The sequence below is a fragment of the Varroa destructor genome, unplaced genomic scaffold (assembly GCF_002443255.2).
Source record: "Varroa destructor unplaced genomic scaffold, Vdes_3.0 BEIS01000001.1, whole genome shotgun sequence".
Taxonomy (NCBI): Eukaryota; Metazoa; Arthropoda; class Arachnida; order Mesostigmata; family Varroidae; genus Varroa; species Varroa destructor.
The window spans coordinates 61117628-61140561 of record NW_019211454.1 but is presented as its reverse complement, the minus strand read 5'-3'; the positions used below and the strand labels follow the sequence as shown (position 1 = coordinate 61140561).

The 22934-nt window shown below is 45.1% G+C and overlaps 1 protein-coding gene and 1 long non-coding RNA gene across 6 annotated transcripts in view; one reads left to right on the top strand and one right to left on the bottom strand.

The window, feature by feature from the left end:
* LOC111255248 (uncharacterized) overlaps window positions 1-22934 on the bottom strand; it is a 171444-nt gene that overhangs the window by 92415 nt on the left and 56095 nt on the right. The window lies entirely within an intron of this gene.
* Window positions 21979-22934, top strand: part of LOC147758902 (uncharacterized) — an 88525-nt gene continuing 87569 nt past the window's right edge. The window contains exon 1 of the long non-coding RNA XR_015326463.1: window positions 21979-22216. This is a non-coding gene — a long non-coding RNA (uncharacterized LOC147758902). The remainder of the gene's footprint in view (window positions 22217-22934) is intronic.

The following is a 22934-nucleotide window of genomic DNA, read 5'->3' as shown; positions in this document are numbered from 1 at the left end:
ATATATATATATATATATTCACTAAACGTAAAGACCCTAAACGTGAAAAGATTGAACGGGTGAACCATAGCTAGAGATGAATAGTGCTACAACGTAGCTATAAGGACAAAAAGCACTTTGGATTGGATGATACCTGTGCTCACTCATTAACTGATCGTAGTGGAACAACCCTACGTAAATATATAGATGATGCGCCTATTTGCCAGAGACGTCAGCTACATTCACATTATGTAACCAGTGTTTGCTTACTAACGACTAAGAGTGTGGACTAGTAGGGATGCGTAATAGGGGAGAAAACGAAAATCCGTCAGATAATAGCCCATAACCTTTACAGTGCTCTCTCTTCTGCAACGATGCAACTAGAGCGATGACTGCTGGCCCCTGAGATCGGATAGTACCTATATAGCAGTCATTTGGCTAGTATAGGGACCAGAGTCGAAAGCGTTGAAGATAAACAACTATATTACAGGCACAGGCTTAATGTCGTCGGCCCGCAGCTAAGGCGTGCGTCGTCCGATCATTCAATTGCAGTCAGCTGCGTCGGCCAACCAAACCTGGGGTTCTGCCTACGAACTTAAAGCACCACGGGACATAAATGAGACTACACGCACTCAGACTCACAGTTTCTGCTTTGTGACCAACCATTTGACTATCATTCCTAACGACCTTTCTCAATCGGTGACTTTCCTTTTCTGGTGAATTCAGGGTTACTGTTGGCCAGCTACAGCGGCTCAACTTTCGTTTCTCCACTACGATTTTCCTAGTTCGCTCGTTTACTCGACACAGCTTTCATATTTCCTCAATAGACCTGGCTGATCGCCTACCGGTGAAGCAGCGACATATCTGTAGCACGCAGAAGCGCAGGAGTATTCAAGGCAAAAGCGCAGCGAGGCGCGGACAAAGACATTAATTTCGAAAGGATTCACGCGGCTAAGCGGACGCAAGGGTAGCACATATCGGCTACGTGGCTTGCCTGCCCTCAGTTCAAACAGTTTTTTTTTGTTCCTGAGCTAGCTCTGGTCGAGTGTCAGCGGCTTCGACATAGAGGCGTCTCAAAGGACTCGACTACTTTGTTCGATCAGGCGGTCGGTTCGTTCTCCGGTGGTGTCGGACAAGTTCGTGCGGTAAAGCGCGCTTTAAGGCTAGCGCGTCATCTCTGCCCCTTTTCAGCGCCACCGTTTAAACCCCAGTTGACTCCATGTAGCTGCCAGTCCCCACTATCAGCCTATGATATTAACATAGTGCCGAACATTATAGAGGGATAGATCAAGCTCATTGCTCGCCAGGGAGCCGTTAAAATATTATAACTTGTCGTCGTCGTCGCCTTCGTCGTCCTTCTACCGGTAGGTGCTGCCGTCTCTTTTGCCGCGGCTGCGTCCACCGCTGTCGAGGCTATGCTACGCAGCGGCAGTTCCGTGAGAAGCGCGCACCCGCCGCCTAGCGGCTGTGGCGAACTAGCGTTGGTGGGCTTTATCGCTGCAAACAGGACGAACGACGAGGAACGCGATGCAAGAAGCTCAGAACTGGTTGTTTTCAGCACTTCCCTCTTTGGTCGGCTTTGGCTTCCTTTCTCCTTCGAATGAAATCCCTTTGCCCTCATCCGTCTGAAGCCCACAAACTTTTCCCGAAGATTTTACTCTCCTCTTCGCTGGCTGCCCCTGAACGACGCCCCATAAAACCCCTACCTGCACCAGCCTAACCAAAATCTCCGTGAGGTCCGACCAAGCTGCTAAAGCCCAAAGGCTAAAGAGTTGTACGGCTGCACTCCGGATGGTAGGGTATCGCACGCGTAGGAGTTTAAAAGGTGGCCCCGCTGATGCATATATAGGTGCACAGGTATCGCAAGACATAAGAACGGCAAGTGGGCCACTAGACGAGGACGCGACGGCTCATTCGCTGAATGTTGCTGAGCAACTAACGCGATGACTTTGCAGTCACTTTTTCGAAGCGGGTAGCTGCCACAGCAGTTTCACCGTTGCAGTGTGCACGTGGAGTGAGGAGTAGACACAAACTAGCTTCGAAGACTTCTTCATAGTTGTCGTTCTAGTCGTCGGTGTCTAAATCCTCTTTTCAACGTTAGTCCGTGGGTCACGGCCTTCGATCTATGGCTGTTTTGGAAGGAAGCGAGAGAAGGAGGAGCTGGAGTATTATGAGCGTCAAATTTACAAGGGAGATCGTTTTCTTGGTTTCGTCAAAGAAGAATGTTTTTCGTGTTTCACGTCCGGTATTTTAACCGTTAGGCGTTACTTCGGTCGGCTGGCCACCAGGAGGAAACAAAGTGTGCCTACGCCCGGATTCGAACCTAAGCTAGCATGTGTCCTAAACTTTAGCAAGAAATATATGTTACCCCCTGAGCTATCAGGCGGAAAGCGAGAAGGAAGCTGGCAGCTCGCAAAGGCTAGCGACAGCAGGAGATAGAGAAACTGAAAGATACCACTGTGGCGTTGGACATAGAATATACAGGGGTGCAAGGAAATGGCTGGCTTTCTTGAAGAAGCTTCAGAGAAAATGTCAGAAAAAGGGAGTAAAGGTGAAGATTTCGTAGGAGAACGCGAGGCAGTGGCAATACTTTATGTCAGAGGCAGTCAAGGTAAATAGCAGGAGATATAGCAGTTGTACTACTTATACCGCGGACATTTTATATGGAAGCTTTGGTGCCAGTGTGGGGTCTCTGGTGAGTCTGCTGGCGGCGTCACGATACACCAGTACCGATTCGTTTCTTCACGACAAGCACGATGCGGCTTTGGAGCCATTCGGGGTCACGTCTTGAGAGTTTCTTCCTGTTGAAGGCCCAACTCTGCCAAAATTCATATGACCTCTTTGCGACGACTATCGTAGACGACGGAGTGGGGCGTCGTACGAGAGCGCCGACGGTTGGGACGCTACCGTTGGCTGCCACGCGTCCCAGGTTTACGAGCTGCAGCGTTTGTCTCGTCCCGGCCAGCGACGACTGCCAGAACTCAACAGACCCCCAACGGGTTCAAAAAGCTAACTAGCAGATCGGAAGAACGAACACGCTCTAAATGTCATATAACACACGCTGCTGGTTACAGGCTTATTATCATCAATATTCTACGAATATTGATGATAATAAGCGTTCAGCAGAGCTCGGAAATCTATACTAACACATCAGCGAATCTCACTTATCCATCGTACTTGCACTACTCCAACCGCCCTAACACACAAAATAACACCGTTCAAGTCAGCTTAGCAACTCCGCAGCGGACAAACCGATAGAATTTATGACGCGCGTCCAGCTGCATGGGAGCTCGTTTCCCGGTAGCATTCTATTGAAGCCATGTTCAGCGTGCGTCTGTGTTACGTAGCACCTTCCCGTTTACACTATTGCAATGATAAAATGAAGCCAGCTCTCATCGGTCGTACTTGGCAGCTGCAGCCGGAACGGAGGCACTTTCCCCAACCCAGTAGTAATTCGCCTCGCCATTGCAATTCTTCAGTCGATTTTGTTCTATTTGCAACAATGATTAGTGAAGGCCATTACACTCTTGTTCTTGTCCAACTGTTGTGAACTTCTCTGAAATTTGAACGTTCGACGCTTCAGAGCTAAACACTGTTACATGCCGTTGCTCACATTGAAAGGCTATTAGGCCTTCCATTTCAGAGAGCTTGTGCCGCCGAGTGTAACCTTGCCGTCGTTCTCACTGATAATACTGTCTTCTGTTCGTTAATAAATGAGCTTCATTATTTCTTAATCGCGTCGTTCATAGACGTACAAGTAAACACCAGAGTATCCACTCTCTACCACGACGATAGCATATCAATTATTATTATTTGGCGTTCTTGAGTGCATACATATGTACACTGTACATGTATGATTTGGCATGTAATCCTGTTAATAAGCTTGGTGCTATGCATACAAATTTCGTGTCAGACGGCATCGAAAACAAGAACGTAATGCGGCTGTAAATAAGCTGCTGTGAAGCACAGTTGTCGGTATCGACGGTTTTCTGTTTCTCTTTGCGGTCAATAAATATCGGTATCCGTGCGAGAACGACTCGAGTGGCGATTATCAGCCATACATCGAAAATGAATGAATACACGATCTCATCTGTTCGTCATTCCATTCCACAATTGGGTAATCCTTCGATAATTGGGGCCGTCTTAACACACGTGCATACAGGTACTGCATGCGCGTGTCTTTTAGGGCCGCTCGATAAGAACTAAATGAATTTTACTGAATATAGCTTGTATTTGGCATGGGACCATTTTGGCACAAAGACCCATTTTTAGATTGATAGAAAAAATGCTGTCCGCAACAAACAAGGCTCAGTCAGTTGAAATACTAAATACGGTAGGTACGTAATTATGTTATGTGTCATAGTTTAGATGTACGATACTTAGAAGAAGCTAGGAAAGTAAGAGGACGTATTTAGTATTCGGTACTTGTCTTTGAGTGCTGTAACAAACTACTTTGTGTGCCTTTGCTTTTTCAGCGAGTTCAACATAGAAATTTCTACGTTTACATACCGTGAAGATTTTTAGGCTACGAGTTTTTAATACGCACCAATTTTGTATTAATTAGTCGAAATCAATTCTCGTATATTTCTGTCTGGGGAGTGACAAAAATGTGTTGTCTTGACTTTCTTATCTGTCGCCTGCGGCATTCGTGCATAGTACTACTGTGCTAGTACTCCTAGCATGCCACGTTGCCAAAGTTGACGCAAAACTGTGAACGATTTGAAAAACGGAAAACGACCGAAGTCATGAAGTGCAGCAACGTCATCAGATATCTTTGGCAGTTCCAGCCTCGATCCGTTGAGGGCCGCATATTTACCTACACAAGATTTATTTGAATATAAACGATTGTAGATAATTGCGTCGCTCCGAAACAATAATCGCTGACGATAAAGTGAAGATTAGTACAACGATAAACAAGAGCACCATGATGCTCCAAGGCTTTGGCGTCATTCTAAAGAAGATTTTCGCCGATATATGAGCTTTTACGATAGCGCTTCCCTTTCAAATACCTTTGGATTAATTATTAAATTAAATTAAATTAGTCAAAAGTGCTTTAATTTTCCCACCGCAACTATTAACGGCGAGCGCCCTTTGTCTGTTTCCAACACTAGTATAGTAGCATAAAATATTTTGAAGTTACTGACCTCTCTGGCGACGGCGCTAAGTATAGGGGAACTCCTAGTTCGTAGAGTAGAACAGGATCTGTTAACTATACGTACATGGCCAAACTGTCACTGATATCAAAATAGAATGAGGAATGCGTACCCATATATTAAAACATTGTACAACTTTACAAGGATCTGCCGATGACATCGAAGCAGCTAAATGTGTACAGGTGTGTGTGTTTACGTGATTTTGCTATTAATATATCAGTTTCGCGTATCCACATGTGCTTGAGGACCACCGGCGCCCGGCGTAAATTGATGTCTGTCTGTGAAGACGGCTCTTTCTCTGGACGCAGTACCCTGGTACCATCATCTCTGAGGTTGCTGTTGCGTCTATTGGGCGAACAGCAATTTCAGCAGGTGCATATCGGACCGTGGCGGGGTGCAAGTACGAGCGTTCGTGAAGGCAGCGGGCCATCCGGTGGCTAAAGATCGCGCGTCAATGGTTGAGGCCGCTGCTACGGTTGTGATTGTGTCGGGCCCGCGACAAGGACCAGGGTCCAGAGATCGGGCCAATGAGTCCAGAGCGCTCGAGCCTAGGACCAAGTGCTACGTCCGCTACAAGTGTCACATCACTATGGACGAACGACAGCGCCAGCGGCACAGTCAGGTCGCAAGCTTGAGGCAGCAGCGAAACAGTCAATTTGAAAAAAAGAGACAGATCGACACAAGCGTCGTGCACGGAACAGCTATAGAAACTCAATACGGACGCTTGGCTTTCTCGGGTCCGCGATTGCAGGACAAAGAGAAGGCTCTGTGTAGTCAGGCTGCGATAACAGCATCGCAGCAGCAGCCAGAAGGTAAACGGGTGAACAGTATTCATGTAGCAGTGTTGAAATGCAACTGAAATACAGCAGTAACTGGAAACGCAGCAGTGCGGTTACTAGTGTTGGCTGCTCGTCAGAGAAGTTACGGTCGAGATTCGTTCATGTGAGCCCAGGTAGTACGGGTTATTCAAGCTGATTTCGTATCAAACAGAGACAGCTGCGCGCTTAAGTGTCGCTTACTGCCTCGCATATTCGGACTTGGCCAATGGCAAGCTTTAACGATATGTAGAAAGCTTTTTCATACAACAAAGCCTAGGTACATTCTGGTTAAAAAACGCAACGGTTAAAAAACGGGCAAAAAAACGACTATATATACACTATATTTTACACTATACCATTTTATAAAGAATAAATAATCATTAGCGACATTTGTCTGATGCTAAAAATTATAATATTTTAGTAATATTTTAGGTTGGGCTTGGAAAATTTCTAGTTTAAACTTGCCTATGTTGCAGTGCTTATATAGTAGATTTTCCAAGGCGCATTGCCAGAGCGTCAGCGGTATGAATATGATACAGAAAGTATACACATCATCCAATATAGGCAACACAATAGATTAACGTTGTTTTGCACAGATACCCCTTATCTGGTCAAGTGGCGTTGAAATGCGACAATCACGAGTGAAATGCAGTAAGTACCCTGGGGTATTACCTTCTTTCTGCCCCTTTCATTTTCTGCTTGCAACAACCCACAGATATCACATGATAATGGCAAGAGATGTACACGGACATAGTGTGCCCATAATGATTGCACTAAAGACAAGAGGCGAACGAACTGCTACGGCCCACCTATTAACAGTCTCGATCGTATCGTAAACTTAGCCATATTGATCCTATTTCTTAGATATTCCTCGCTAGACGTTATGACCGTTTTGTTTCTACGGGAACGCGATCGGACTGTGACACGTTCGCGGGCCAAATCGTTATCAAATGCCTTTTTCTATCTGGCGCATCGTCTTGGCGATGATTTGTTTGGTGTGCGAAAGATGGATGAGTACGAACCGGGACCATACGACCACCAGGGGGGGACTGCCGCTGTCGCTAAAGGTGGCACTACTAATAGCGATGATCGACACACCCATAGGCTGCAATGTTAGTATTATAGAAGCGCAATGTATTGCAACGTAACTGCGGCCTGGCAGCCGCAGCGCGTCCTACTGTGCGCTATAAACGTACCCGAATGGATGAGCGAGGTTACTGCTGCCATCCGGTCGCATCAACTGAGCGCACGATTGCCTCCGCCACATCGCTCTTAATGTTCTCCAGCCAATTACATCTGCCACTGCGGCAGGGGCGAGATAGACTTGAGGCTAGTGGCCACTAACGGCCGGTCTGTGTTTAGGCCCCGCCAGGCCAACCAAGCAAAAACTTGATTACTGTAGCAATAGTAGTAGTAGTAGTAACAAACGTTGCTCTCTCTCTCTCTCTCTCTCCTGCCTTTGTTTTCGTCAAGTCTAGGAAAAGTGTTACTGCGGATCCTGCTATCGGTTTGACTTTCGGTAGCGTATGTTTAACGCATCAAAAGGAACTCGGCACGACGCGTCGACAACAAACGCACAGACATACAATAGAGAATTATAGGTACGGCAGACACACTGGTTCAAGTAATAATGTTTATACATGCATTCTTTAAAGCTCATAACTCTTTTCGAAAACATTATCATGCGATAATTTAACGGGCTAGATAATTAAAGCGATTCAACGAGACCCAAATTTTATACTATGCAGAGGCGTTCCTAAACGAGGAACGATTCTTCTTTTCTCTAAACGAGGAAACCTGCTACGATCCGATAATGACACTTCGAACGTCTCAATTATAGCGCAAAGATATAATCCATAACAAGTGGATAGTGAATTAAGGAAGAGTGAATTGTGCTCGTACAAGCGTCACTCCTTCACTCATTTAATTCGCTGATCAAACGTTTGACCGTAGCGTGGGATTGATGTCAATAAGGGCCATAATAGTAAGGAAGAGAAATCGATCATATACGACACGGTCTCGATGTCTCCCGAGTGTTTTTCTCATGGCGCGAACGTTTCTTTCAAGCCAAATAAACAAACAACGGTACCGACACTAAGCAGACATTGTTGCTATTGTAGTGCCGATAGCAGTTCGCGTTGATCCTGTTGGCGACGATGGCTACGTTGATGGCCTCACTGGTGTCCTTCTCTTCGCCAGTCGGACATTTGTACTGTGTGACGATTCTTAACGAGCCCTCCGGCGGCAGACGAAAAATCTTCGTGTTGACGATGTCCGCAGTTACTGCTGCTGCTGCTGATGTGGTGGACGCCAAAGTGGATGAAGTGAATTGGGCCTGTTGAGGGAGCAAACGATTTATTTCCACTATGATTCTCTCTTCGATGTAATGATCTTGGTTGGTAGCCGGAGCTGTTGTAGTCCCTCTTCCATATATATATATATATATATATGTATGGTTTCGCAGTCACAGTGACTCAGCTTTTGAATAATAGCGAAGATTTCGGAGTTTGAATTGAAGCGAAGAACAGGACGAACGGCTGATAACAAATCGGAGGATCGTGAGGGCACATTGAAGCCATCGATGAAAGATTGACAGCGAACTATTATCGCACCTCTTCTCATGTATATGCTTATCCAACCGGCCCTGTGAGTGTTACGACCATACGTCAACGAACACGGAAAGCAGAGGGACGAGCTGAGTCTTTTTTTTCGCTCTATTTATTTAGTTCACCTTCAGACGACCGTAGTGTTAACAGTATTAGGATTGGTTACTACATCTACGTTACTTTTTTGCTGACTCCTCGTCAACCTTTCGCCCCTTTCCCCGCTCGAACTCCCGAGGCTGTGAACACAAGTGTTTCTCTCAATCTAATCAGCAAGTTCTCAATAATAACAACAACTCTGTTATTAGTGCACGATCGTCTGCCAGTCGATCTATTGACAGATATTGTCAAATGCACGTAACGTTATTAGTCTCAGGCGCGTCCATCTCACAATACAACACGAACTACTTCTATACAGTGTAATAATTGCGTACGCATTTTTGCATGTACATGCATCTGTCACTTCGAATTTATTGTTTTTAGCTAAATACTTCTATTCTTTAAACCGTTACTTGGATGCAATATACGTGGTCGTAGTATAAATTGCTTAGTGACAGAAGATTAGCTAACCCGCCGACAGCCAGTGCCAAACAACGAAAATTTAATCTCATCTGTTCAAAAATGGCACAAAAAGTCAATGTATTAAGTTTATGCCGAAGCAAGTGCCGGTAGCAGCCCAGTGGGTGGTTAAGGACCACACCGAGCCTTTCCCGGCTCTAAGAGGGGCGCGAGAGCAAGACTTAAGTAATAGTAGTTGAGAGTATTTGTTAATAACTTTGCTCGCTCGGGCCCTTCATTTTTCTGCTGCGTCTTTCGATCTACACGACTATGTGAAAGTTTCTGAGATTCTCCCATTCCTGTTTTTGTTGTTTTTACATTGCCAGTGAAACGCTTTGGCCAATGCACGTGTGTGTCTTGATGGTTTATCACGGCGGCGGAAGGATCAGTGGCGAACCAAGTAAACAGCATATCTCATTGCCGGCCTGCTTATTCGAGCATCGAAGGCCACGTAAATCAAAATACCGATAATATGATTACATTATTATTTTTTTTATATTATTAGTACACGGAAAAAGACTAACTGTATTTCAAGCATGCTGTTACAACGGGGGTTGTGTTATAAAGAAAAAAAAAAATAGATATCTTTTAAATTTGAAAAATGTTTGCTGTCTGAACAAAACATCATATCATCGCCCTATTTATCTGCATGTATATGATCATAAGGAACGAACGCGGCTGAGGTAAAGCCTATTATTTGTTGTCAAATAAATCATCGCAATGGCGTTTTTACCGGTCGCTCTTATTACTGCCGCTCGTATGTTCTCTTTGTAAATCGTTTTATAACGGGTAGCTATAGACGGCCGCGCGGCAAACCGTTGGCCATTGACAGCGCTAGCGCAAAGCGATACCAAATACAGCCAGCCCCTCCTTAGCAGTCCGCTAATCTTCACCGGCGGCCAGCCTGCTGGCCACACTGAGCGACGCTGCTCGTCCTTCTACGTTCTTCTTTGTTGTACGCGATTTTGATTTTATTATTGCAATTAAACTGTGTCCCTAGTCGAGCAAATTTAATAGCAAAAGTGAGCAACAACGTATGCAAAGACTAACAAAGCAACGCAGAACCAAGATAAACACAGTTAGCGAGCTTTTAATGCCGCTTTAATGTCTGCCGGACAGTTCCGTTAACCTTTCGGCAGCGTCCGTGGAATCGATCAAAGTTACGGAAGATGATGGCGAGGTCGGTGGCGGTGATCATGAAGACGATAATGGCAGATTGATGACATTAGCTGGAATAACACCTCATGTTGATGTTACTACTCTGCTACTGCTGTTCAATTGATTTCCCGGAATTTCAGATCAAAAGGCCAACGTTTCTCTGAAAAGCGATTTGGTCGCGTTTGCCGTTATACATAACAAACAAAGACGCAACGTAAAAATAAGGGGGCTCCAGATTGTAGCTGTAAAACAATTTATCGTTTGGCTATTGGCGGAGAATGGTATCGCAATCGTTGTATAAGCCACGTAGTGCCCCTGGGCTACGCCACGCTGCAGCCGTGCGGTGCTGTTATGGACATCAAAGATCGAGCCACGTACCCATACCACAATGCCTAATTGATTAAGACATCATCATTCGTTTTATGTATATCTATATGCACTGAAACGATTTTCCAGAGTCGTCACTTTATTTTTGACGCTTCTGCTCTTCTTTCTGACTTGTCGCAGTGATATTTTTCTTCTTGTCGATACTTCCGAATTTCAGCCTTCAGATCATCACCGCGGCTACCTCTTCCCTACATTTGTCGGGCGTGTATGTGTGTGCGCCCTCCAGCGGCAATAAAATGTACTTCCTTTGACTTATCAATAACCAGCCTCGCTCGTATACACTGATAAAGCACGAATCTCTTGTACGCTTTTGCAATGGTTAATTCGAAACATTCGCTTGTCTTTTCGCTTAACACTTAAGTTTTGACAGTTGGCTAAAATAAGGCGTCGAATTTCGATATTATTCCGCTCGAATCTTCGAAACCTTTTTGGTAACTGGTGTACTGAGACGGGCGTTGATACAGGTCACCAAGTGGGTGTAATACCTGGTGTTTCAGCATCGTTTATGGGTAGCCAGTAGTTTGAGCGCTTGTTTCCAAGCAAACATGCAGCAGGATTGGAGATCGAGACGTGGGAACCAGCCCCGGGTCGGTATATTAGACAGCAGCACGTTACGGCCTGTGTCGTACTAATCTAAAACGATACAAAGGAAGATCAGAGCAACCGATTTGATCCAGCCGGAGAATTTCGGGGGAACTATTGAGGAAATAGCGTATTAGAGAAGAATTCATGTGTAGATGCCCGGCGTCGTGTGTTCACTCAGCCGGCAACTCATAAATATGCCCGCGTATAGCTGAGTGTATGGATCGTCTCTGCCATAGAATAAGGATGATAATTCTAGTAACAATCGTCGTAATAATACTTCCACCAGTAAAAGTAAAAGCAAAGGCTACACCTGCTACCGCAGGCAGCGGGTCAACACAGTCTCGAACGAATCAATGTGCCCATTATATTGCACTCTTTTTTTTGCATGCTTTAGACTTAAATACGGAGGCGGTTTACGACACCGGCAAGGGGCTCTCGGGTCCTTTCATGATAGATTAGAGGAATAATGTTTTGCTTCTATTGACATTCAAGTTCATATAAGTATCAAATGGGAATTGTACGAAGTCAGGCCCATCATTGCACCAGCGTATACAGTTCTTTTATGTGGATGCGATCGGGGTAGAGATATATGCACGACCATCTTCTTGCATCGAACGTTTTAGTTGTACAAGCCCGCAAGATCAACTCACAAGGTCTATGTGGCCGTTTAGGCACTGCCGCCGCCAATCGCTTGTAGCTTACGTGCAGCGCATAGCTATAGGAAAAGATATAATAATCGGTTTTTTACGGGGTAACTCGTAGAAATACATGTATTGATTTTGTTAGTTTAAGCTAAACCGATATATGTATTCAGCCGATGCTACAGATGATCAGCATTCAGAACCTTTATCTGCTCTAATCATTGTCGTCAATTGTATTAGCTGTGGTAGTTTCTACCTGTATACAAGTGCAGCATGTGCTGTCACCTTGATTTGAGATAAAAGCTAGTCTCGAGGACTCGAATTAAGCGGGTTAGCGGTACAGTCCGGTCGTAGACTCTCTTCTCTGCATATCCACGATCTACACAGAGGACAAGCGCGCTACGCCTGCTTACCATATGATGTCTACTATTATTGTCAAAGCTAACAGTTTCCAATGTATCATGCAACAAGCGACAGGCGGGACCAGACCCCTAGCAAGTCGTATCGATTGCCGATGAGTATACGGCAGATGACAGAGACACGGATAATTTATCAATTTCATTGCAAGCTTCAACTCATTACGGGTCAAATATTGGTCACAGAATGGCTGAATTGACTAGACGTGAACATTCCATGCAGCGCGGCATTAAGAGAGAGACAATGCCTAGTAGTACTTGTTGTCTCTACTGGTCTTTTCCGAAGGATTTTTGCAACGTCCAAAACAGGAAGGGAATCTAGCAGGTACACTCTGGATGTATCGCGAGGATAGCTGATAGCAGAACGTTATCTTTCTACTGTCAGAGAGGAGGGCTGCAGCTCTTTATTCTGAGCCACTTCATAAGGCTTATTCGAGGTCACACATGAGCGATAAGGTTAGAACTGTGAACGACATTTAATATTACCCTGCGAAACACGATACCAGAGGAGTCCGTATATTGAAGCTGCCGGGGTGCGACGCAGGAGGCTTGTCCTGAGATTACAGGTGATGAGGATAAAATTTTAATCTTTTGTCATAGCCACATAGGGCGTTTCTGAAGCCGTTTCGGTAAATGATTAAAGTGTGAGTGGTAGTAAGCGGGATATTATGTTACTGTATATCGAGAATTGGGTCATCGGTTTCGGTGGTTTACTACCTGCTGCAAACCCATTCTGCAGTCTAAATAATAAAAATTAGTTCATACACGTAACTCCTCGCAGACCACGATGAATACAAGCGGCTCTCTATCTGTGACAGGTTCTATCCTCTCAACGGCTTCTAAAATGTATGCGCTACCTGCCGAATCGTCGAATGGAGGGGAAGGGCCGGAAGAAAGAACGACTGCATTAGATGCAAGTACATAGAGAACGTAAACATTATAGACGGGAACTCGACAACTTGACGCTTGGCAAGGCATAACCTAGGTCAATTTTGGTAAGCGTTTAGACTGCGACGGCAGTTAGTGATATTTCCGTAACCGATTAACGATCAGCTGTTAATAGGTTCAAACACTTGTTGCAATGTAAAAGAGGACATTCAAGGCTTCTCGTTCCAATGCCTGAACATCGGAAGTTTTCGTTGCTAAAGTTGAAAAAATCTGCAAATACATCGAGTATTAAAGGGAGCTTAGTAAGAGCTGGACGAATTATGTAGGTCGGTGACCAGAAGAATCGTGAACCCATTTATCTATGTCCAGTTGTGACAATGATAGTTAAATAAGGTACAACCTGTGGACCCTTTGATTGAACGTAACCAAAAAATGAATGCTATTATTATTATTTCCGGCCCGAAATAAACCGAAAGGTAGAGACCTTCAAGAAGTCGTTTATATTTTTTTAAATTGCCGCTCACGTCAGGCGAAGAAGTTCGCGCTGCGGGCTGCGGTTGTGACGATAGATAATTAGAAATTGTGTGACGGCAATATGACTGCATCGGACGCACATACACACATATTGACATAGCGCTGCTAATGCTACTGCCATGACAGACGACTTCATATTATGAAAACGGAAAAAGCTTACCAAATTAACCCAGTTAAGCCCGTTTTCCTCTTCTTCTTCTGCTGCTGCTGCTGCCGCTGCTATTTTTCTGTGTGTGTTTTTACCCCTACAGATCGAATTCTTCGATTACAAATGAGTATCCGGATCACTCCGTCAGCCTTAACCTACGAGATTCAATCTCTTTTCCGCGCCCTACATGTTCCGTCCGTTCGTCGGAGTAGTTCGATACGACAAGTTGGCAGGATACACTGTAAAACAACTGAGCTCATTTACTCGTTACGAATCAATAGCGTCAATCATTTTCGACTATAATTAAACACCCAGGCGGCCCAAGCGCCACCCAAAAGGTTTCTATTGGTATTGCTATATTGCTTCTAACTGCCATCAACGCTTCTTCACAGGCGACAGCTATCAGCTCGTGATCATCTGGTTAGTGAGTGGTTTGGGGCCCGTTCGCTACCGTCGAACATCGTTTAGCGCTCTAGTCACGAAGACCGACCACTTCGTCGTTTCTTGATGAAACGGCGGACACCGAACGAGCGAGCGAGCGAACGATAACGACGATCGGCGAGCATCTTCGGCTAACAAGAGAATGCCGGCTTCTGCTGCTGTCATTGTATCCTGCTGTTGTACTATCGGCACCGACAGCGTAGCCGCTGCTGGCCAAAAAAAAACTGCCCTAACCCCCTTTGTCCACCGGTCAGCGTCCGGTTTCTCAAGTTCGATCCCCAATCAAGCGATAGCTGGAGCGCAATACATTGCACGCGGGTGGTCGTCTCGAAACTAACACATATGACTAATTTCATATAGCGACGTCTAAAGGCGTCTTGTCTGATAGAACGCGAAGACGCAATACGGATAACAAAATTGAAACAATACAATAAAAAATACGCTTGACTCCGCACATCTGAACAATAACTAGCAGTTGTCTGAGTCTTCACTAGCGGTCAGGAAGTTCTGATTGGCACTTTTAATCGAATAGGACATCTGATAATTAGCTTTACGTGCTGATCAGGCAAGAGCAACAGATTGACCCTATCGAAGTCTGTTCCGATATGTGGAAAATATTCGAGGACAGCATAGCGCAAACTCGACGAATGTAGAGAGATCGCGAATGGTCAGTCTGTTTTGCGTTCAGTGGTGCCAAGTCAACTCAATATTATGATTCCCCTTGATTGAGATTCGCTTCGAACCATTTGTCCTATTTCATCATCGTCAACAACAGTAGCAGCGGCAGATTACGCTCCGTAGCCTCGGTGAGATGGTCGGACTCGCCCTTGCATTGCATCGCATCGCGGTTATTTGTGGGAGCCCGCAGCAACGTCATGTCCACCAAGCCTTATTGTTCTATTCGATGTAAGTTCGTACGATATTTTCTCTCCTCTCTTGACGCCTTCGATTGTATCGGTGTCTGATTGTGCATGTATCTAGCAACAGCGAAACCCAAATTAGAACGAATCGACGCGGCGCGCCATCTCAAGGTGGATTCAGTCGTTCATGATCTGCTTGCCTCAAAATGGGACAGACTGCAAGGCTCGTTAGAAAATGGGTAGCAGGTCGAACCTGCTTGCCTTTTCTGTTCAGTTCCTGTTGCTTCCCCGGATACAAACAGCACAAACACAAGCAGTAGCCGAACCCCCTGCTTCTCTCGCCTGAGCCGTCCTGTCGCCTGTGCGTTTGCGCAGGCAATAACTTCTCGATTACCGTCGCTGATTTGCATTGCACTTCTTTCTTATGAGGAATAAAGGCAGGAAAATGGTTGGCTCTCCCTCCTAGTCTGCTGCTATTTTTCCACTCATTCATTCATTGACTGGCACGTTCACTTGGCTTCGCTTCAGGTAGGAAAGTAGTTTCTACTTTTCGGCTCCCTCGAATGAACTCGCCCAATCTGGACGCCCTCGCCTTAATTCTTCCCGGCAATACTTCAGTTTTTCTTCTTCTTCTTCTTCTTCTTCTCTATCTGAAACGAAATTATCGTTAAGGAATAACCACCACCTATTTCCTATAGGCAGCCTGGCCGTGGCATTCACCGCCCAAATGCACACACACAGACATACTTATCCATATAGATGCAATTCGAATGAAGCTCTAGATTCACCTTACGCGGCGTCTGTGCTTCCTGATCATTTTCATGTACAGCGCTGGCCAGTTCAGAGTCTCCGCAAGCACAGCTACCACAACGATGGGTGTCACCTGGCCGTATGGTGTTATGGCAAACAGGTGATATGATATCCTTATTATAACATGATGAGCGCGTCTCCAGGGAGGGGTTGCAATGGAGGTTTGCGGGGTTCATGAAATCGAGGGGAGAGTTCAAAACGAAGCTGACGATTATATTACCTATAAAGGCGAGAGCACCTCACTGCTTTCTTCAGCAGGTGCTCGCCCTAATACTTCTCATTCGTATTCAAATGAGAAGCCGGCCACATCGTTTGTATGTTTGCAGCGTTTGCAGCTGACTCGGGTGCAGTGAGCACTGCTTTGACAATGGCGTCCTTCGCGAGGACTCCCAAGAAAAGAGCGGACATAGCCTGTACAGCCAGAGAACTCCGCATCCGAGCCTGCGTCCATGCAGTGCTCCCCCACAGGGCAGCATACAGATTTCTCTACTGCCCATTTAACCCCACGGTGCGAGTTTGTTGTTTCCCTACCATTGATTCAACTAATTAGTTTTCCCTAGAACTGAAATTGATCCGGCAACGTTCGCATCTACATATAGCGAAAGTCGAGTACGATATTCCTTAATAATTGTTGATCAGCGGCGCCATAGCAAGTTTAGACTGTGATCTATCAGAAGCTGAATTTCCAACTCGACTCCTTAAATTGTATATTGATAAACGTAAGCTGTGACACACACTCGAGTACTTGTGTGTTTTTTTCACAATAACGGCAAGTCTTATTTAATGGGACTACCGGAGTTCAGCTGGTGTAATAATAGTGCATTAACACGGACTTCAGTACATTCCTGTTACGTCGTTTCTGCTGTTATCTCACAATTATGTTTCGTAGTAATCGTTTTGATCGAACGACATTAAAATGGTATTGATCCTTTTCACGTATGAAAAAAAAACTTTCAAAATATGCCTATTTGCCAGCGTACATATGGCGTCCCTACGCTACTGGTAATTAGAAGTGCTTTCTTCTTAGAATATCTCTCCCACTATCGCTTTATCGCTGGGTGGTATTGTTGGCAAGAGCTACAAATTAATACAGATTACCCCGTTACAGCGCGCCTCTTTCTCTATGATTAAGATTTATAGAGGAACAAGCCATGTTGTTCAGCCTCCACCTCGGAGGCATTATAGAGGGCAAATTATCGTGCTGCTTGCGCATACCACATAGAATAACGTCCTGCTTCTGCAGAGCCGCAGTCGCTCAGGGACGCGCAAACTTAAGGATATTTGAGCAAGGGGGGTAAGTCGGTTGTTGAAGAGCTTCAAAGTCTTACAGTCAGGACGAAACAATAAACGGTTCATATTCTTTAGTATGTTCTTGTACACTGAGATATGTGCGGGTGAGTGTGTGTGCTTAAAAGAGCGCTGAATAAAGGGACCGAATATAATGATTCATCGTTTGAGGAACTTCTTCATTGCGTTTCCTCAGCCTTTCAAGTCGCATGAGCGGGTGGAAACATGCGGATGTTTGCTTGGCGGGTGGCAGTATCTTGTCGCTGTGCAGTAGCGACTGGGCGGGGGCATGGCTCGTGGTAAGCAGCTAGGCTGGCCCGCCGCTTATGAACAAACTGCATTGAAATATACAATATACGAGCGATTGCTGAATGAAGTTGCCTACTCAGCCAAGAAGGTAACTTGAAAAGCACAACCCACGGAAAGTATGACTTAGTACAGGTTGGTATAGTTCGCTTTAGCTCATACGCGTAAGGGCAATTAAAACAGATTTATCAGGAACAACTAATTATTGCACGATTATCTGTGCTGCCTGCCCAATAAACCAGAGCTGAATACAAGCGTTGTTTTAGACTGCTTCACTGTCTGTTCGCTCCTATACAGAGTTTATCGGAAAAGCATCAAGCTGCTCGATATTCCCTTAATAGAGCCAGCCACCTCTATTCGAGGTCGAGGTGATGAGTTGTCAAGTAGTGCGATCAGGCGAAGATCAACAGCAGTTCCGCCTTTACCACCAGAACCTGCTGCACCATTGTGCTGGTGTTAACACTGCTATTAGGTGTATCGCGGCACACCAAACACTTTCTGTGCGTGTAAGCCCTTCTTACACATATGGCTTCTATATTTCGGCGATGACAGAATATATTGGATCCAATTGTATCATTCGCTCACTTAAGCCTAGGACCAGGTCCGAATGGGCCGTATGTTCTCAGAAGTACTCGATGGGTTTTTCTTAGGTTTTTATATTAGATACGTTGAACAACTAACCGTCTACAGTCGAATGTTTTCTAAGTAAAATAGAGACGCATACGTGTGCGCTGTTGAGCTTTGCACAGATTTAAATCTCCTTGGACCATTTTCCTCTACCGAGTAATCTGAAAAATGCACCGTTTTTCTGGCACTTTCATTCATTCCAGTTATCTTCGCTGTCGCCAGGGGGCGTAGATGAACCAACTCGATCACGTCGTCTTCGAAACTAGGTGTTGACATAATCAATTCGGGATTCGGGTCTGCCGTGCTGAGCCACGGTCGATTGCTACACGTCCCCCCTGGGAATGTCGCATCGCCATTGCACGAGCGCAGCCACTCAGACACTGTCGTGCGTTGCCGTTCCACTTCTCCTTTTATGACGCCACTACCAAGAGGTATTTCCTCTTCGTCATTGGACCAGTGAAACGGTCACGACTTACAATACATAGACGTATGATTTAGACCACAGAAGACGGTAGCCAGTAGCCATTGATTGGCTGAACGGTACATAACAGCAATGTGTCGCATTCGCCAGTGCAGAGAGTTGTTGAAACGATGTCTTTGACGACGTACGAGTCGCGGAACATCGAGGCCTTCACATCTAAAAGACAGTATAAGAAGATGCGAATGCTTTAACATTCACTGCGGTCTAAGCATACGGGTGAATCGATTCTGCCTTCATTGACTGGGTGGCACTACAGCAAGCAGGATATCGACAGGAAGAGAAAGACGAATCTGTAGCAGTCTAACGTGCGCGCGAATTTCGACAGTAACAGATCAGCAGGGCAAGCTAGTGAGCGACTGCGCGAAATGACTGAGAGAAGCGTCAATAAGCTTCACTCCCACGCCCCCAAAGTGCAGAACCTTTTTCGTCTTCTGGTAGACGGTGTTCAGCGGCCAACAAGCAATCTAGTTTCGCAGGAAGACGGAGTCGATCGTCGCCACGCCAGACTACGACGCGGCCGGACATAGGCATGACGCACCGAATTGTCGATGCTCAATTGCCTCACTTTGCGCAGTGGTTGAAAATACAACGCTTCAGAGGAGCGAAAAAGCAACGAGGGTAGCAAGTCAACGACGATTCGTACTGATCTGTCTGATCAATGTGAGTTGTCAATATTGAGTACGGTGTACGATCGTTTGCTGGTTATGTCGGGCGTTCGGCAAGAACCAGCGAAAGAGTATCCCACTCTGGCAGGCTACAATGAAGAAAAAGCGGCCGTAAATTTGGTGAGAATGCTTTAGTAATCCGGCTTGTGTGAATGACAACCTCGCGTACACACCTACTTTACAACTATATCATTGAGCTTCGTCAGCTAAATCACTATTGCCATCGGCCAGCGACAGTAGCGGCATACCGTCATTTACTTTGCTGTATTATAGCTATGCAGCGAAAAAAAAAAAAAGAAAATGCTGCAAATAGTTACAATGCTTTTTAGCTTCCGTTGACTGCTGCTCCTGCTACTACAGCAGGTCCACGCCTAGCAGGTCAATGATACATGTAGTTGGCAAAACACAGGTAAATAGCGCGTCGTCTATGCCTTCCGATAGCTTTGACGCACGCGCCAGTATGGACGAAGAGACGCAGGCGCATCATGTCTTCGCAGGCCATAGAAAGTGAATGGGGTTTTAACTGTCTGCCCTGAGTAAGGTGTCTTATGAGTAAGTTGAAATGCTCGTTGTCACTCTGGAGTTTGATTTGCTGTAACTTTCTTGTAATCTTTTCTACATTCACTCTCATGTCTAGTTGCTTATCTGGCTTATAGACAACAAAAGCAACAATAATAGCCTTCTACTAGCGCTCCCTCTGGGCGTTTGGTGCGTATCCACTCGGCGGACGGTCGTCCATTGTCGCCTCATTCTTCCCTCAAGTTGTTACTACACTTACACACTGATAGCGAGTGCCACTCGGGCTGCAGGGCGACTTGACGATGACGTGGTACGACGTTCGTGCAGTTTTTTTTTTATCTTATGGTAACAACCATGCAAGTCAAAGTAATAAGCATCGTCAAGGAACTCGTACTTTATTAAGCATTGAGTAAATGGTTAAGCTATGGTCTTGGTCTTTCAGAACGCTTCTGCCACTTTGGTTATTGGTTATATCGCTACTATGAGGATCGAGTAGCAGTGAACAATATATTGCCTGCTGGTCCGAGTACACAACACTGATCCTACATTTTTTGAAAGAAAAAACCGAGGAGGCGAAAGAAAAATAGCCAAAGCTTAATGCTCTTTTAATATGATTTAGAGTGAACGATTTGGGACGTTCTCCGCGCTTTTTCTCTGTAATAACAGAGAGTTATGATGTGGATGCAGCCTGTGTAGGGCCTGCTCGGTGGCACTCAGGTCTGGTAACCCACGCGGACTTGATTGCGCCGGCGGCTGGTGGTCAGACACACGGGGCACGAGCGGTCGGCTACGTTAGCTCCAAAACCCACTGCCTATGGGTCGGTGTGTCTGTTCGCTGTCTTCGGCGTTACGATCATCACTTCTACATTCACCTTTGCGTTCACCCGTACGTTTACCATCTGGTGGCCTGTCTCTGTATAATGGGACCGCCTCGACCCATCAAATGCGCTTCGCACACAGGGGCATTTCTGCTTTGTTGATGCACTAAAGGCGGCAGCAGCAGCGGTAGCGTTAATAGAAGGGACAATTCTACCTGCTGCACTGAAGTCCAAAAAAAATCTGTCTCTAACTAATCTGGTTTGAAACACTGCATCTGTGTGCATCGCTCGGTGCGCTTTGATTTCCCCCAGTAGCTCAATTTTTATATTAGGCTGAAGAAAGCTAACAAAACTGCGGTCCTCAATGTGGAGAAGATAATCGAGTAAAAAAAATCCACTGTATTGCAATTTGCACACGAAAGTTTAATTCTTCCTTTTTTTCTAGTGTATGTATGATAGTTATTTATTATAGCATTCGCCATCGAAACGTCTAACAGCCTCCACATATCTTTTTACGTACGTAATGTCGCCTGTGTTGAACAGTTTCGGATTTTTTAGACGACTATGTCCGCCATTTTTTGCCCGAAAGACTACTATGCGCTTCGTATCATGCCGCCCCTATTTCTTCCGCAAGACCCGTTTGTATGTAAATTAATATATATAGCATGGTTGTAAATGGGTTTCTATTCTAGTGTAGATAAGTGTATGTTGGAATATGCTAGTTGCTTTTCATATGAAAATATCATACGAACGGCTACTCTTTCTATTAGCTAACGTAGCCAATCGTACCTCTACTAAACGTAACGCCGTCCACGGGAATTGGGATATTTACATATGGGCAATGTTTTGTTAGCCAGAGAGCGCTTTCCCAGCGCTCATTAGATCTCAGTCATATTTTATGTTGGACGAATAATAGCACGTACTCGCAAAACAACGCTAAAAACGATTCCAGACTGACACGATTACTTTATATACCCGAGCTTGGCACCAACTAGACAGTTGAGTTGCACTTGTCAATGGAATTCATATATGCCAAAAATACTGGGCATGACGATCACCTCGGATAGCCTTTGAAGCCATCTGAAGTTATCACAGGCCATACAGTAGCCATCACATATATTAGAGCATACAAGAGGAGCATGGAAATAAGATGAGTTTGTTCCTGAACGAGTCGGTGGCGCCCCCCGTGGCTGTTTAGAGAACCAGCGCGCACTCGGAGAGAGGCAATCTCTCGAGTCATATAATAGAGGGCGCTACGGGACGTCTCGCTCTCTCTTTGTCCCACGAGGCAACCTGAACATGCTTACTCGACAATTCTTGAATCCACAGATGGGCCTAGTTTTTTTAACGAAATACATGTAGAACTCATGTCCTGACGAAGACTTGTGTTCACAAAATTTGAATGCAAACATTGTTTGTTTAGTATAAATCAACATTTCTCACCTGGTATAACAGTTTACTGATATGTCGGCGATGGAATATTAAATGCAGATATCAAACCTCTGCCATATTACCTCTGGCACTTCGATAATCCGTAAGCGAATTGTAAATTATTTTCGTATATAAAAGCTCTGGGTGTCGACGAGCGTTACTAAAGAGAGCTAACACGAATTATACTGGTACTTTTGAAGTCTACTCTAAATAGAATAAGCGCGTCGACAGCAGAAGGAAAGCGGCCGAAGTGGAACAGTATACCTCAAATTCTGACAATACATATCCTGCAATATGGACTCTATAAACATGATCTAAGAATACGAAGATAGGGCTACCATGCGGAATGTCTCCTTCTTGTTCTTCTTTTGCTGTTTTTTTTTTTTTTTTTTTTCGAATACCTTACTAAAATCCGAAATGTGTGATGAATGTACAATAATAATTATTCTAATAAATCTATCCATTCTCTAATATAGGCACTATTAGAAACATCTCCTGTTCTGTTTACAGTATTCAACTGATTAATATGACCGCTCGTTCTTTGAGCGGCCTGGGACTTGACGGCCTAATCGAGCCCGATAGTGTCCCTTTTTGATCTTCGGCAAGTCGATAGTCGGTTGGCAGTAGTAACAATCTTCTTAATAACAGTCTTAATAACAAGAGAACTGTTGTAACAATAATATTACTATATTGACTTCTTAGCAATCTTGAATTTTGCTCTCCTACCTCAACGGACCTTCCATTGAGCTACGGGCGGACCATGGTAAACTACGGCTATTATGATAAAGCAACTCATTAAAGCGCATGAGTTGCAAGTTTCA